Genomic DNA, 13243 nt, shown 5'->3' on the forward strand with positions numbered 1-13243 from the left:
CATGCATACAAATAGGATGAATATATTTAGTAGATCATAACCTTTGCAGAGATATGTTACATGGCATAAGTAGCATAACACATATTCCAGTTATGTCATATTTATATTCATAAGCATATTTCCATAAAGCATTAGGGGGTGCAACTTCTCACCCCATCTACAAAAAAAAAAAAATTGGAATAGGTACAGAGAAGGGCAACACAAATGATTAGGAGTAGGAAAGAAAGATGAGGAAAAAATTAAAATACTGGGAGTGTTCTGCTAAGAAAAGAAAGTGAACAGGGATGTGTTATTTAACCTGTCACATAAAACAAGAACTGGAGCCACCCAATGAAATTAATAGGCAGCAGGTTGAAAACAAACATAACAAAGTACTTCATCACACAGAGCACAATCAACGTGTGGAACTCATTGTCAGGGGATTTTGTGAAGGTCAAAGTATAACTGTGTTAAACAAGAATTAGATAAGTTCATGGAGGATAGGTCAATCAGTGACTATTAGCCAAGATGGTCATGGCCGCAACCCCATGCTCCATGTGTCCCTAAACCTGTATGACTGCTGGAACTGCCTGGGACTGGACCACAGGATGGATCACTCAATAATTGCCCGGTTCTGTTCATTCCTTCTGAAACATCTGGCACTGGCCACTGTCAGAAGACCAGACACTGGGCTAGATGGACCATTGGACTGACCCAGTATGGCCATTCTTATGTTCTTATGAGATCTCACATCCCACAATGGATACAACTAAGGCTCTGGCTGACACCAGAACCAAGGCTTCCATAGCGCCTAAGAAGACTGCACAACCATAGGAGTCTTCAACAGGGCAAGTCTAGACTATGGTGCTACATCGGCGCAGCTGCCCTGCTGTAGCATGTCTGGTGAAGACTCGCTATGCGGACGGGAGCGCACTCTCCCATCTGCATAATTACTCCACCTCTGTGAGAGGCAGAAGCTATGTTGATGGGAGATGCTCTCCCGCCAACATAGCACTGGTGTGTACAGTACTTAGGTCGCTGTAACTTGTGTTGCTCGGTGCTGGGGCGGGGATCTTTTTCACACTCCTGAGCAACGTAAGTTGCATTGATTTAAACAGTAGTGTAGAGCAGCTCCAAGAGGCACCTTCCTCAGTACCATCTGACACCTCTAGGCACTGAGATGCATCTAGGACAAGGGACTCCAAGAAGGGCACTTGTATACACATCCTCTCAGAGCTACAGAGACCATTCAGACTGATCCCTGGCTCCCTCCCCAGTACCACTCTCCTCCGCACATAAATACTCTAAGCACAGAGATCTAATCTTGTCAGCCTCTTTGCTACCAGATGCGTCTCCAGCCCTGCAACCATCACTGTTCTGGGCCTCGGTACTACCTCAGGCTTCTACCACTCGCTACCATAGCACTCCAGATTTCTTTCCCCCGAAGATCTCCTTATCTCAGAGAAACTGGGGTCCCTTCTCCTAAGGGGAATTGTGAGAACTTATTCCCTGGTCCAACTCACTAGTTGGTGACTGAACCTTTACTCAAAAGAAGAGGACTTGGTCTGCCACCTCTGGTACCACACTGGTACTGATGCCTCAAGCTTCCCCGCAACTTTGGGGAAGATGCATCCCCGGACTGAGGTTTCCGTACAGCTCTGTCTCAGCACTGTACCATCCCACACCTCTAGTCCGTACCTTGAGGAGGACTTTTGCAGAGTCCAGCAGACGTCCCAGGACGATTCCTGGGCACAAATACCCTGGGGACTGTGCTGGGAGTGCTGGGAACCAACAGTTGAGCCAGCCCACTGATTCCTTAAACATCTGTTAGTTCCCCCAGGGTGGATCTGATGGGGCCAGATTAGGGATTAGAATGAGTTGGGGGGAGATTAATGAGCAAATGGGCCCATTAACACAGGATGTATAAGAAAGCATGGGGGGGGGGGACAGGCTAGCAGGGCCTGAACCAGGAAGTCTGAGTAGAGAGATCGCTTCCCTATCCTCTCCTTGGCACAGAGTTCTCACTCTACTCACTTAAGGACTTGAGGGCAACACTACAGTTGTTGGAAATATATGTCCCAGCAAATGTCAAACAACACGGTGCTCTCAACGCTTCCAGTACCACCTGCAATAGAGCTACACTAGATCTACGATGCTCCCTAGAAGGAGATCCAGACCCCAGAAAAGGGACCCAATCTCCTCTAAAACCTCTCAACCTGCTCCCCCCCTAGTGAACACTTTGACAACCTGGTTGAGGGCCACAAACAACCACTTCCTCCAGATGTTCTGCTGCACAATTCCAACATCTACTCTCCATTTGGAGACCACCTATCCCACTTGCTACCTGCCTGGGAGCTTATCACCACACACAAGTGGATCACTGGGAGGTGCTCACTATGGGGATACGCCATTCATTTCTGTTCTATCTTCCCAAATCTCCTCTTCAGGGATTCTTCTCATGAAGATCTCATAAAGCAGGAAGTCCAATTTCTCATGCTCGTGGGGTCAATTGAGCTGGTTCTCCCAAATTTGTTGGAAGAGGGATATTTCCACATATTTCCTGGTACCCAAATGACATGGAGGGTAGAGGACTATATTAGATCTCAGGAACCTGAACACCTACATTCTATTGCAGTACTTCAGGATGGTGATGTTAGCTACCATAATCCCATCCCTTGCTCTATGGGGCTGGTTTGTTGCCCTAGATCTCCAAGATTCGTCCCTCCCACAAGTATTTTCTACTTTTTGTCATAGGCTTAGAACATTACCAATACCATGTCCTCCCATTTGGGCTATCCGTGGCCCCTAGCATCTTTATGAAAGTCCTCTCAGCAGTAGTGGCTCACCTGCATCAGGGGGCCATCGCAGTCTTTCCATATCTGGATGATTAGCTGTTCAGGGGCTTCTCCGCTCAAGAGGCCCAGCCAGCAACAACCAAGGCCCTACCCTGATTTCAGTCTCTGGACCTTGGTCAAATTGAGGGAATGGCTATCCTGATAATGCCCTGGTGGGTGAGACAAGTGTGAGACTCAGATCTGTTTCATCTCTCTGTGACAATACCTCTGCCTTCCCGAGGGGGCTCTCCTGTCACCCTGAACCACCCCCACCTCTTTTCTCTGAACCTGAAGTCATGGTTCCTCAATGGTTCATGGGCATAGAGGTGAACTGCTCGGCTAATGTTCAGTCAGTCCTTTTGTGTAGCAGGAAACCTACTACTTGTCAGACTTACCTGCAAAAGTGGAAATGCCTCCATTCTTGGTTTTCTCACCTCTCTTTGCAAGCCTCAAATGCTCCATGCTCAAGGAGCCTAGATTACTTGTTACATCTAAAGGCACAAGGTCTGTCAATGAGCTCAGTTAGAGTACACCTGGCTGCCATTACAGCCTTCCATTTGCCTACCAAAGAAGCTTCAGTCTTTGCCCATCCAACCACAGCCAGATTCCTTAATGGTTTATAGAGTGTAGTGTCTCTTGTCCAGAACCGCATACCTCCATGGCACCTCAATCTGGTCCTCAATGCCTTGAGGATACACATGCACCAGGGTCTCCCTCTCACCATAGGAAGGACAGTTGTTGGGGGACTCCAGGAACTACATCAACAACACACCCATTCCCACAGCTCCATATATATAGCATAGCATGATTGCATCTACATAGACAGTCAAGTCAAGCATGTTAGTCTGTGTTTTAATCATTCAATGGCTGAGAGAAGGGCATTAGCAAGTCCATAAGGAAGCCAGTGGGTACAGCCTGAGTTTGTAGCCAACGTCTTCTAACTGGCTACAGCTGAAAAGAAGGGAATCATGAAGGCCCCACTAATAGTCATTAGCAGCACATGTGGTCACCTCACATCTGAAGTGATTGCGTTTTACCCAAAGATGGCATGGACAGTAAAAACCAGAGGGCTGGACTTTTGGATCTGTCACGAGATGGGCATTAGCTATGTTTGAAGCTTGTTCTTGCCACCTAGTATGCCACCTGGAGCTACTAAGGTTCCTTAGGGGAACTGTCCAAACAGGATACCTTGAGCTGAGACAGTGGCTCAGTGGATAAAACACATCTTTCAATAGGGGTGGATGTGGCATATCTTGCACCTGAAGGAGCATATTCTGCAAGAATGTGATGCAGAGACCCATTGGTGGTTCACTACTCTGTCAGCAACTCTTGTCAGCAGTGGTGACTCCAGGCACCAGCACTCCAAGCGCGTGTTGGGGCAGCAAGCCGCGGGGGGTGCCCTGCCGGTCCCTGCGAGGGCGGCAGTCAGGCAGCCTTCGGCGGCATGCCTGCGGGAGGTCTGCGGATTTGGCGGCAATTTGGCAGCGGGTACACCAAAGCCATAGGCATGCAGCCTGCCTGCCATGCTTGGGGAGTCAAAAAAAAGCTAGAGCCGCCCCTGCTTGTCTGGCCTGACACACCTACTACCCCTAACACACTGTTGTCATGACATATACCCCAAAAGTGTCATGTAATATATCATTAGAAAACTAATAACTCACTGCCCATTAATATTCTTATGTGGTGTATGTACAGGGTGTGCACGAAGCATTTATAAATATGCACTGAAATTATGTTCTTAAATTATATCCAGGCAGGACATAAGATACTGCACCTTAGACACAGGAATGTGGTTCTATTTGCTTGAATGTGCCTCCAAGGTAAATTGAGAGACATTGGGGTTAACTGTTTGTCATCTGGTAGGCAAGGTTTGGTCTGGCGGAGTTCTGAAGGGTTTTCTGGCAAGGCAGACAGGCTGGTGCATCAGGAAGTTGTCACGCAGCTTAGCAGTAGCAAAGATCTCACTTGCTGACGCTGAGACGGGTAGCACAGTAACTCACAATTCTGGGAACCCCAGTGGACTGTCACACCGGCAGACAGTTTTGGGGAAATTCAAGTCTGGGAGCATGTCACTCTGCAAAATGTAACGGCAGCAGAAGTCAGGGTGTGACCTACCTGCTTGAATGCAGGCTGTCGGTGTCAGGGCTGTTAGCCATTGCAGTATAGCATTTAAGGCACCCAGAGTTGCAGGGCAGGTGGTAATACAGCCCCTTACTGGCCTGGGTTGAACCCAAAGAATCACAAAGGTGGTTTGTCATCTGACATCATAAGGGGCAATGTTGGATAGGACTAGCAGCCAGGCCAGATTGGTCAGTCTCATTATAGCCATGGTTTCCTTCAGCTGAGTGTCAACTAGTCCTTTGTGAGAAAAGTGTAGCCATACTGAGGAGCAATACTCTGGTTCAGAATAGCACAAGGCAAGCCCACAAGTTTCTTAGTGTCTGAGCATTCGCTCCCCAGGTAGAACCAGCTAGTTTGCTGATCAGGTAGTTTCTTCTCTTTATTTTCAGCAAGGTCTTGGTAAGGTGTTCTTTGAAAGTCAAAGTATGGTCCAGTGTACACCTAGATACAAGGCCTTGGGTCATGGTCCAGCCTGTGTCCAGTCAGGAAGATATCAGTATAGTTAGATGTGGTATAGATATAAGCAGCTTGAAACTGTCTTTTTGATACTAGGTTTAAGTCTCCATCTTGTTCAATAGTGGGTCACCTCTTTCACATCAGAATTCAGGACTTTGAAATCCTGGTCCTATACTGCTAGACAGATGTCATCCATGAAGATAAGACACCTGGTAGTGGTGAAGAGGTTAAAAAGTGTAAATGCTAGCGCTGAGCCCTGAGGTAAACTGTTGTTTTGGGACCTCCAGGAGCTGGACTTTTGTCCAAATGAAACTTGAAACCAGTGGCCTCTCAGCAACAGATCCGCAGCCATGACAATCCACTTTGGTAGGACCAATGAGTCTGTACAATAGGCCTGTATGCCAGGTCATGTCATAGGCAGCAGCAAGATGTAGGAATTCTGCACCTGTCTTCTTCCAGGTCTGGAAGTTATTCTCAATGTGAGTGGTGAGTGCTAGCATTTGATCACAGGTACTGTGGTCTGATCTGAAACCTGCTTGATCTATACTCAGGCTATCATCAATGGTGAGTGCAATTCTTTGCAGGATAAGCTTTTCAAATACTTTATACATGCAGCTTAGCAAAGAGATGGGACAGTAACTTGTTGTAAGTTGAAGGTCTTTTTTGGGTTTTGGCAAGTCTTTTACTTCTTCTCTGTTCCAGATCTTAGGTATTTTACTCTCCTGGATGACTCTAGACAGAAAGATAGCTAGCCATTCTCTGCTAGTTTTTCTCAGGTTTTTCAGGAATTCAGGAGAGATGTTATTGAGCCCGCAGGCTTTACCTATTTTCAATGTTTTGATCACCCTTTCTAGTTTCCATTTCACATTTGCACTGTTTGCAGAACTCCATGTGAGAGCTGCCAACTTATGTGCCTGGTGGGAGGTGAAACCAAAGTCAAATAAAGGCTGGCCCATCAGAAACCCACAACCTCCACAAATGGTAGACAGTCATGGCAGTTAGTATAAGGGTGGGACATGAGAGTGTGGCAGTGAATGGTATGGAGGCCGAGCGTGTACAGCTGTTCTTGAGGGGTGGCTCAGAAGCAGACTGGCTGGATCTCACAAAGTTGGCTCAAATGCTGTTTTGTAAGTAGGTAGGTAGAGGTAGGTGTGTGTGTGTGTGTTGGGGTTACTGATGGGCCCATCATCAGGAGACACAGGCAGGTGTGGAGAGCCTACTCACAGGGAAGTGTCAGAAGTAGAGGACAGGGCGGCCTTCACCTCTTGGTGCACACAGTAGTTTGTACCAAGGGATCGTGTTGCAGCGAGTCAGCTGCCAGGATCAAGAGAGACTGTTTTTTGTTTAAGGCACACTTGGATGGAGAGTTTCTGAAGGAAATATGGGCAAGTTCAGGGTAAAGGGGAATGGAAGTATTAGCAATTTTTCTAAGTGCCCCAGACATTAAAAAAGTGACAGTCCTCTTCAGGAACTACCGGGTTCCCTATGACCTGACTGGAGGATGGCTGAGGAACCATACAATTATTCTAGCAAAAGGGTAAAGAACTATAGTAGCTAGGAATCTGGACGAGGGGATACATTTTCCTGGTCAAATTGAGAAGAAGCGTGGTGCACAATAGCCTGGGACATTTGCCCGGTACAGTGGATCTGGCTGAGGACAGGGCTATCTCAGCTATGTGGGTCAGCCACAGGCCTGCTATAGGAACTGTCAGAGGGTACAGCAGCTCTGTGCCCCAGGAGGGTTCTACTTCAGTAAATCTAGTATTTGTAGGAAGTGCTGGCTTCCCCGGCCTGTCAGCCACAGTGTAGCTACAACACAGCTGAAGGGTGGGCAATGGCAATGCCTGCTAATATGCCTCCACACAGACAAGGAGAGATTACAGGTTATTACACTCCTTATCTGCTGTTGTGGTCAGATGTCCAACACGTGCCAATTGCTGCAGTGACTTCTGAGATGGGGAAACTTATCCACTAGGAACTGGACTGAGATCAATTGTCATTGGGTGGCTGTCCCTTTCTGGGGAACTGATCAGCAGCCTCCCAGCTAATGGCTTAGTCCTCATAACAGCCAGTAAGGAGCTCAACTGAGTGCTACACTGCGTAGGAAGGCGTTGTAAGTAAGAGACCCTGGGACACAGGAAGGAACCCAGCTTGTATGTGACTCTCAGGCATATGGTCTACAGAGTGTTAGGCTAGAAAGGAGAAGGGAACAGAGATTCTCCTTGACTCCCAGGCAGATGGCCTGAGGAGTATAATCTGGTAGGTAGTAGGTGGGTTCCTGCAGAAGATCCCAGGTTAGGGGAAAGGAGACAACGGTTATGTTGAACTTGCAATAAACAGCTTTATTTTGAAGAAATAAAACTGAAGCCTTGAAGAAAAGGGAACTGCAATCCTGTGGCTGGAGAGTGGTTTTTTTGGTGCCTCGGCTGGTGAGTCAGCTCACTGGCTTACACCAGCTATGCCATGTTATTCACTGAACAGCAAACAGACCATGGGCAAAATGATCAAAAACACCTAAATGACTTAGAAGACACATTCTATTGTCAAAAGTGACTTCGGGCCTGATGATTTTCAAATGTATTTAGGCACCTAGTGATGTTGATAGTCACCTTGTGCAGTTTTCAAAAGCAACTAAGCATGTTAGGGCCTGGACGTACAAAGGGAGCTAATGGCATTGCAACAGCTAACTTCCAGGTGCCTTGAAAATCACTGAGATCCACATAGCCTGAGTTAGGGGCTTTGGTGCCCTATACAACAAATGGGGAGCAATAAGCGCCTGAGAACTAGAGCCACAAAAGCCAACATGCTAGGTAGAGAGCCGCCTAAACTAACCAATGGGAGATGCTGACAAGAGGGGTGTGTCCCTGTCCCTCTCATGGAGTTCAGCACTGAAGTCTACACTGCAGGGAGGCACCTAACTCTGCCTGCAGTCCAACCAGGAACGCCTTTCCTGGAGACAGGCAAGAAACAGTTTAGGTGCCTGCCTGCCTCCACTCATAACATGGGTGAGGAGGAGGAAGAGGCCTCTCCTATAACCTTTAGCCCAGGCTGTGGGAGATGCTGGTCCAATTCCCCCATCTGCCTGCTGAGGAGAAGGAGTCTCCAAGCCCTTGCTGCCTTAGCCACTGAATTACAGGGTATTCTGATGTGGGTCTCCCTCAATCTCTCCTGTTGTAGCAATTAATTAAATAATTGAATATGAATTGGGCCAGAGAGAGTGATAATCACTGTATAGTCCAGTGGTTAGAGCACTCACTTGAGAGGTGGGAGAGCTCTGTTCAAATCCCTTCTCAACAGGCAGATTGGGGAACTGAGCGCAGATCTCCCCCACTGGCTAAAGGGTATAAGGAAGACTTCCTCCCCCATTTGTATGGAGTTGGGCATTCTCTGAGCACGCCTACTGGACTGGGCTCTGCAGGCAAAATAGGTGGGGGGATGGCATCTTCCCCCGGTTTGGGGATTGCACCGGGGTCTAGGCATGAGATAGATATCTGGGTGCTTGGAGTGAAGCAACACTGCACGTGTGGAGAGGCAGAAACTTAGGTGCCTAAGTCAGTGGGTCTCAATAATGGGTATGCATACCCCTGGGGTACGCAGAGGTCTTCCAGAGGAACATCAACTCATCTAGATATTTACCTAGTTTTACAACAGGCTACGTAATTAGCACTAGCGAAGTCAGTATAAACTAAAATTTCATACAGACAATGACTTGTTTATACTGCTCTATATACTATACACTGAAATGTAAGTACAATCTTTATATTCCAATTGATTTATAATTATATGGTAAGAATGAGAACGTACGCCATTTTTCAGTAACAGTGAGCTGTGACACTTGTGTATTTTTATGTTTGATTTTGTAAGCAAGTCATTTTTAAATTAGGTGAAACTTAGAGGTACGCCAGACCAATCAGACTGCTGAAAGGGGTACAGTGAAAGGGTTGAGAGCCACTGGCCTAAGGGACTTGTACCACAAAAATTGAGGTGCCTACAGGGTTAGGCGACAGCCAAGTGGCAGTAGTGGAATCTCAGTGGTGCCTAAAACTGAGGTTTAGGCACCTACATCCCTTTGTGGATCTGGCTCCTAGTCCCTAAAGGATTTTGTTTTCAGTGCGGCATGACAGTGTGCGCAGACAAATTAACACAGAGTAAAGAGCACTTTGGGAGCCTATTAACCACACCATATAAAAGAGGTTTTAAGGGGCTGCTGCCTTAAAGAACTGCACATATAAAATCCCTCCTGCTTCCTGTGAACGGTTACATATATTTCAATCTGCAGCAGGATGCATTTTATAAGAGTTTAAAGCTGGCGCACATTTACATGTGTGTGATATGTGTGAGCCTGGAATTTATGCAGACCCTTATCTATGCATGAGCATCTGGTGTGGTGTGCCTGGATGTCAGGCAAGCACAGAAGTGTGTGCGTGGGTACTTGTGAAAATGTGAAACCTTCATGTTTCAAAACAATGTGAAATTTTAGAAATATAGGATTTGCCACATTGGATCAGATCCGTGGTCAGTCTAGCCCAGTATACTGTCTCTGACGGTGGCCTGTACTAGCTGCTTCAGAGGAAGGTGTAGGAAACCTGCAAAGGACAGGTGTGAGATAATCCCTTCCTCATGACAGTTAGAGAGTGGCTTAAGCCCTGAAGCAGGAGATTTGTATCCCTTCCAGAGATTTTATTAGCATTAACTATTATAGCTGCATATTCTTATCATCCACATAGATATCCAATTCCTCTTTGAATCATGCTAAGCTCTTGGTCTCAACAACAACCCACACAGTGGACAGAGTCAGTTCAAGTAAATCTGGTGCTTTCTGTGAAGCCATTGAATTTGCCCTCCTCACCCATTGTGACAATGGAACTTGAGCAGCAAACATGACACTAGCACTTCAAGCTGGAAGTTGGACAGCTGTCTGAACCAGCCCTAAGTACTGGTCTCCTGTCCTGGGAGGTCATTCAGTCTCACTCAGCTATTGCTGGGAATTGTTTTGACAGTGCACCTAAAATAGTTCTTCAAAAACCACACTGTCAGCTGCATGTAAAAACTACGTTTGAGAAATCTGTCTTTAAATGACCAGCTCACTATTATGTAAATAGCAATTATTTTGGCTTCTTGTTGTTAAAAGAATTTAGTGGTCATAAAAAGGACTGGATTGACCAATCTAGAGACTACAGTGCTCCACCTTCTACATGCCAACAATAAAGTATTTTAGATTTTATTTCCTTGCAGTTGGAATACAGAAGTCTAAGTCATGTTAGGTGGAGAACCCTTCATATAGGTTCCTAGATTGTTGGACTGAATTTTCAGAACTTCTTTATTTGACAAGCGAGATTGACAGGCTGAGAAAGCCAATCTCCGTAATAACATCTTCAAAACGCCTTCATTTAAATCCTTATAGAATAGCGTTATTAACTTTAATAGGAATGAAAGCAATAGCATTCTGGAGAAATGAATAGATTTCTAGAGAAGCTACTCCAAAGACCTATGAAATGTAGTGGAGATGGGCCTCCTTTCTAGAGAACTTTTAACAATTTCATAGAATTTAATAGAGAATTATATCCCTGCTGTAGAATCCTAAGGGTTGATTTAAAAATTCTATCAAAAGATTATCATCTATTAAATTCCATAGACCTATTTGTCAGGATGGGTGTAAGTTTGTTCCTTTTTTTTATACCGTGAAACAAATTAGGGGTCCAATCTTGCTTGTGCTTCCTATTGGGTGTAGCACTTATTATTAACCAGCTGAAATCCTGTGCTGTCCCACATATGTCATTTGTACAGTCCTATGAAGTGACATGAGAACTTAAAACCTGGGTGGTAACAGACTGCAAATCCCAGTGAGGAATGAACTTGATGTTATTCTAAACAAAAAGAGCTCCCAACCATGCTTGTAGGTGTTTCCATTGTTTCATGCTGACTCAACAGAGATTGTAGGCTTCAGAGTGACACAGAGACAGAGTGACAATCCTGGAATCTTCTTATAGAAAGTATTTGTATAGCTGTAGCCCCGAGGGGCACGAGTCATAGACCAGAACCTCATTGTGCTAGGCACTGTACAAACACAGAACAAAAAGACGGTCCCTGCCACAAGGGGCTCCCAATCTAAATATAAGACGAAAGACTACAGATGGCTATAGACAGATGTGGGAGTACAAGTAAACAATGAGATAACATTGGTCAGTATGGTAGGTGGTCTCTTTCTTGTGTAGGGATCATGGAAATGGAGAGTTTTGAAGAGGCATTTGAAGGTAGCTTGGTAGATGTTTATGGGGAGCACCTCCCAAACGTGGCGGGAGGGGCAGCATGGGAGAAAGCACCAACATGTTTGAAACTGTAACAAGTGGGCAGTGGAGGCTGGCATCACAGGCCAATGGGAGGTGAATATCGACAACTCAATAGTGAATAAGCAAGAGTTTGCAGGCGCAGGCTCTATGATATTAGTTGCACTCAGAGCTAGTTGCTGCATTTGATCCAATCTGCACCAGGGAAGGGTCACTTTTCTTCTAAGACTTGTCAGCTGAAAATATATAATTTTCTGAATGTTAGGTGTACCTAAGTAGCTGGTCCTGCAACCTTTATTAACATGGAACACCCAGAGCTTCTGTGAGTAAGATCTGCAGAATTGATCCCTGGATAAATATTTTCCCAATTAATTACATATCTACTCAAAACTAATGGTTTTTTTTCTTTGGAGTTTTAGGTCACTCATCATTTCTTCCTAAAGGAGCCCCAGTTTATTTCTGAATCCTGATCATTTAGCTAATAAAGCAAAACTTTTAAGTGACTAATTTTATAAACAGTATTTTACAACAAAATCTTCTAACAGCTATCAGATTCTGATTCTGACAACTGCTTTTCACCAGCAATAAATAGCCCATTTGTGTTTGTCTATTCAGTAATATCAAGCAATATCTGACAAGATCAGATTTCTAGCTACCATCCTGCCTTGTTGTTCCCTCCACTGTGATGATTTTGGACAGGCCCCTTCCATCATAGTTTTCATGTCATACATCTTCTATTAAAAAAAATAAGTGGTTGGTTCTATTATTGTAACATTGGCACATTTTGGTCTCCCAACCAAAGATAGTAATAAAGGCCCCTATGTACCAGAGCTTTTAAGCACATGCTTAATTGAAACACAGGAGTAGTCCCCTTGGTTTTAACAGGACTCCTCACATACTTTAATTGAAGCATCCTCATTATTTTTATTCTCTAGGTTATCTGAAATTCTTATCTAGTCCCACATCCTAAATTCATACAGCAACTGACCATCATCTTTATGATTTTATGAAACCCCAGTTGTACTTAGGATTGGGATGGCACCAAGAGCTTTGCAAAACGGAGTTGTAGCACTAACGCTAAATCAGGACTATGAATTGGTTTTATGTTCTGGGGTTTTTCAAACTGAACTCCCACTTTATTCCTTTGGCCTTGTAATTACATTAAGGAACCCCTCCTCCCCATCCACCTACAATGGGCCAACTTCTCCTTTCCAGTATAGAAAGGCAATTGCCACTGAAGTCAATTGAAGGGATCACACCAATGCTTGTAGAGTTTGTTCCTCTCACTGGATACTCTTAAATGACCACTTTTGAGGATGATTTTCACCCCAGCTGTCAGAGTACTTCTGATAGGTGATCATTTTGCCTAGGGGATGCACAAGATTGTATCAAATGGAAGTTATTGTCAAAGCATGTTCACAGGGGATGATAACCATGGATCCTCATGACAGGAGCTTTATTCTCTCCCATTCATGCAAATGACTCAGTGAAGCTCAGTTACCCATTATCCCCCCCTGGTTTTGTTTGGTTTGCCCACCTATTAGGTATGATCTTAATTTAAGAGCA

Source organism: Malaclemys terrapin, chromosome 1 (genome assembly GCF_027887155.1).
Source record: "Malaclemys terrapin pileata isolate rMalTer1 chromosome 1, rMalTer1.hap1, whole genome shotgun sequence".
NCBI classification, from domain to species: Eukaryota; Metazoa; Chordata; order Testudines; family Emydidae; genus Malaclemys; species Malaclemys terrapin.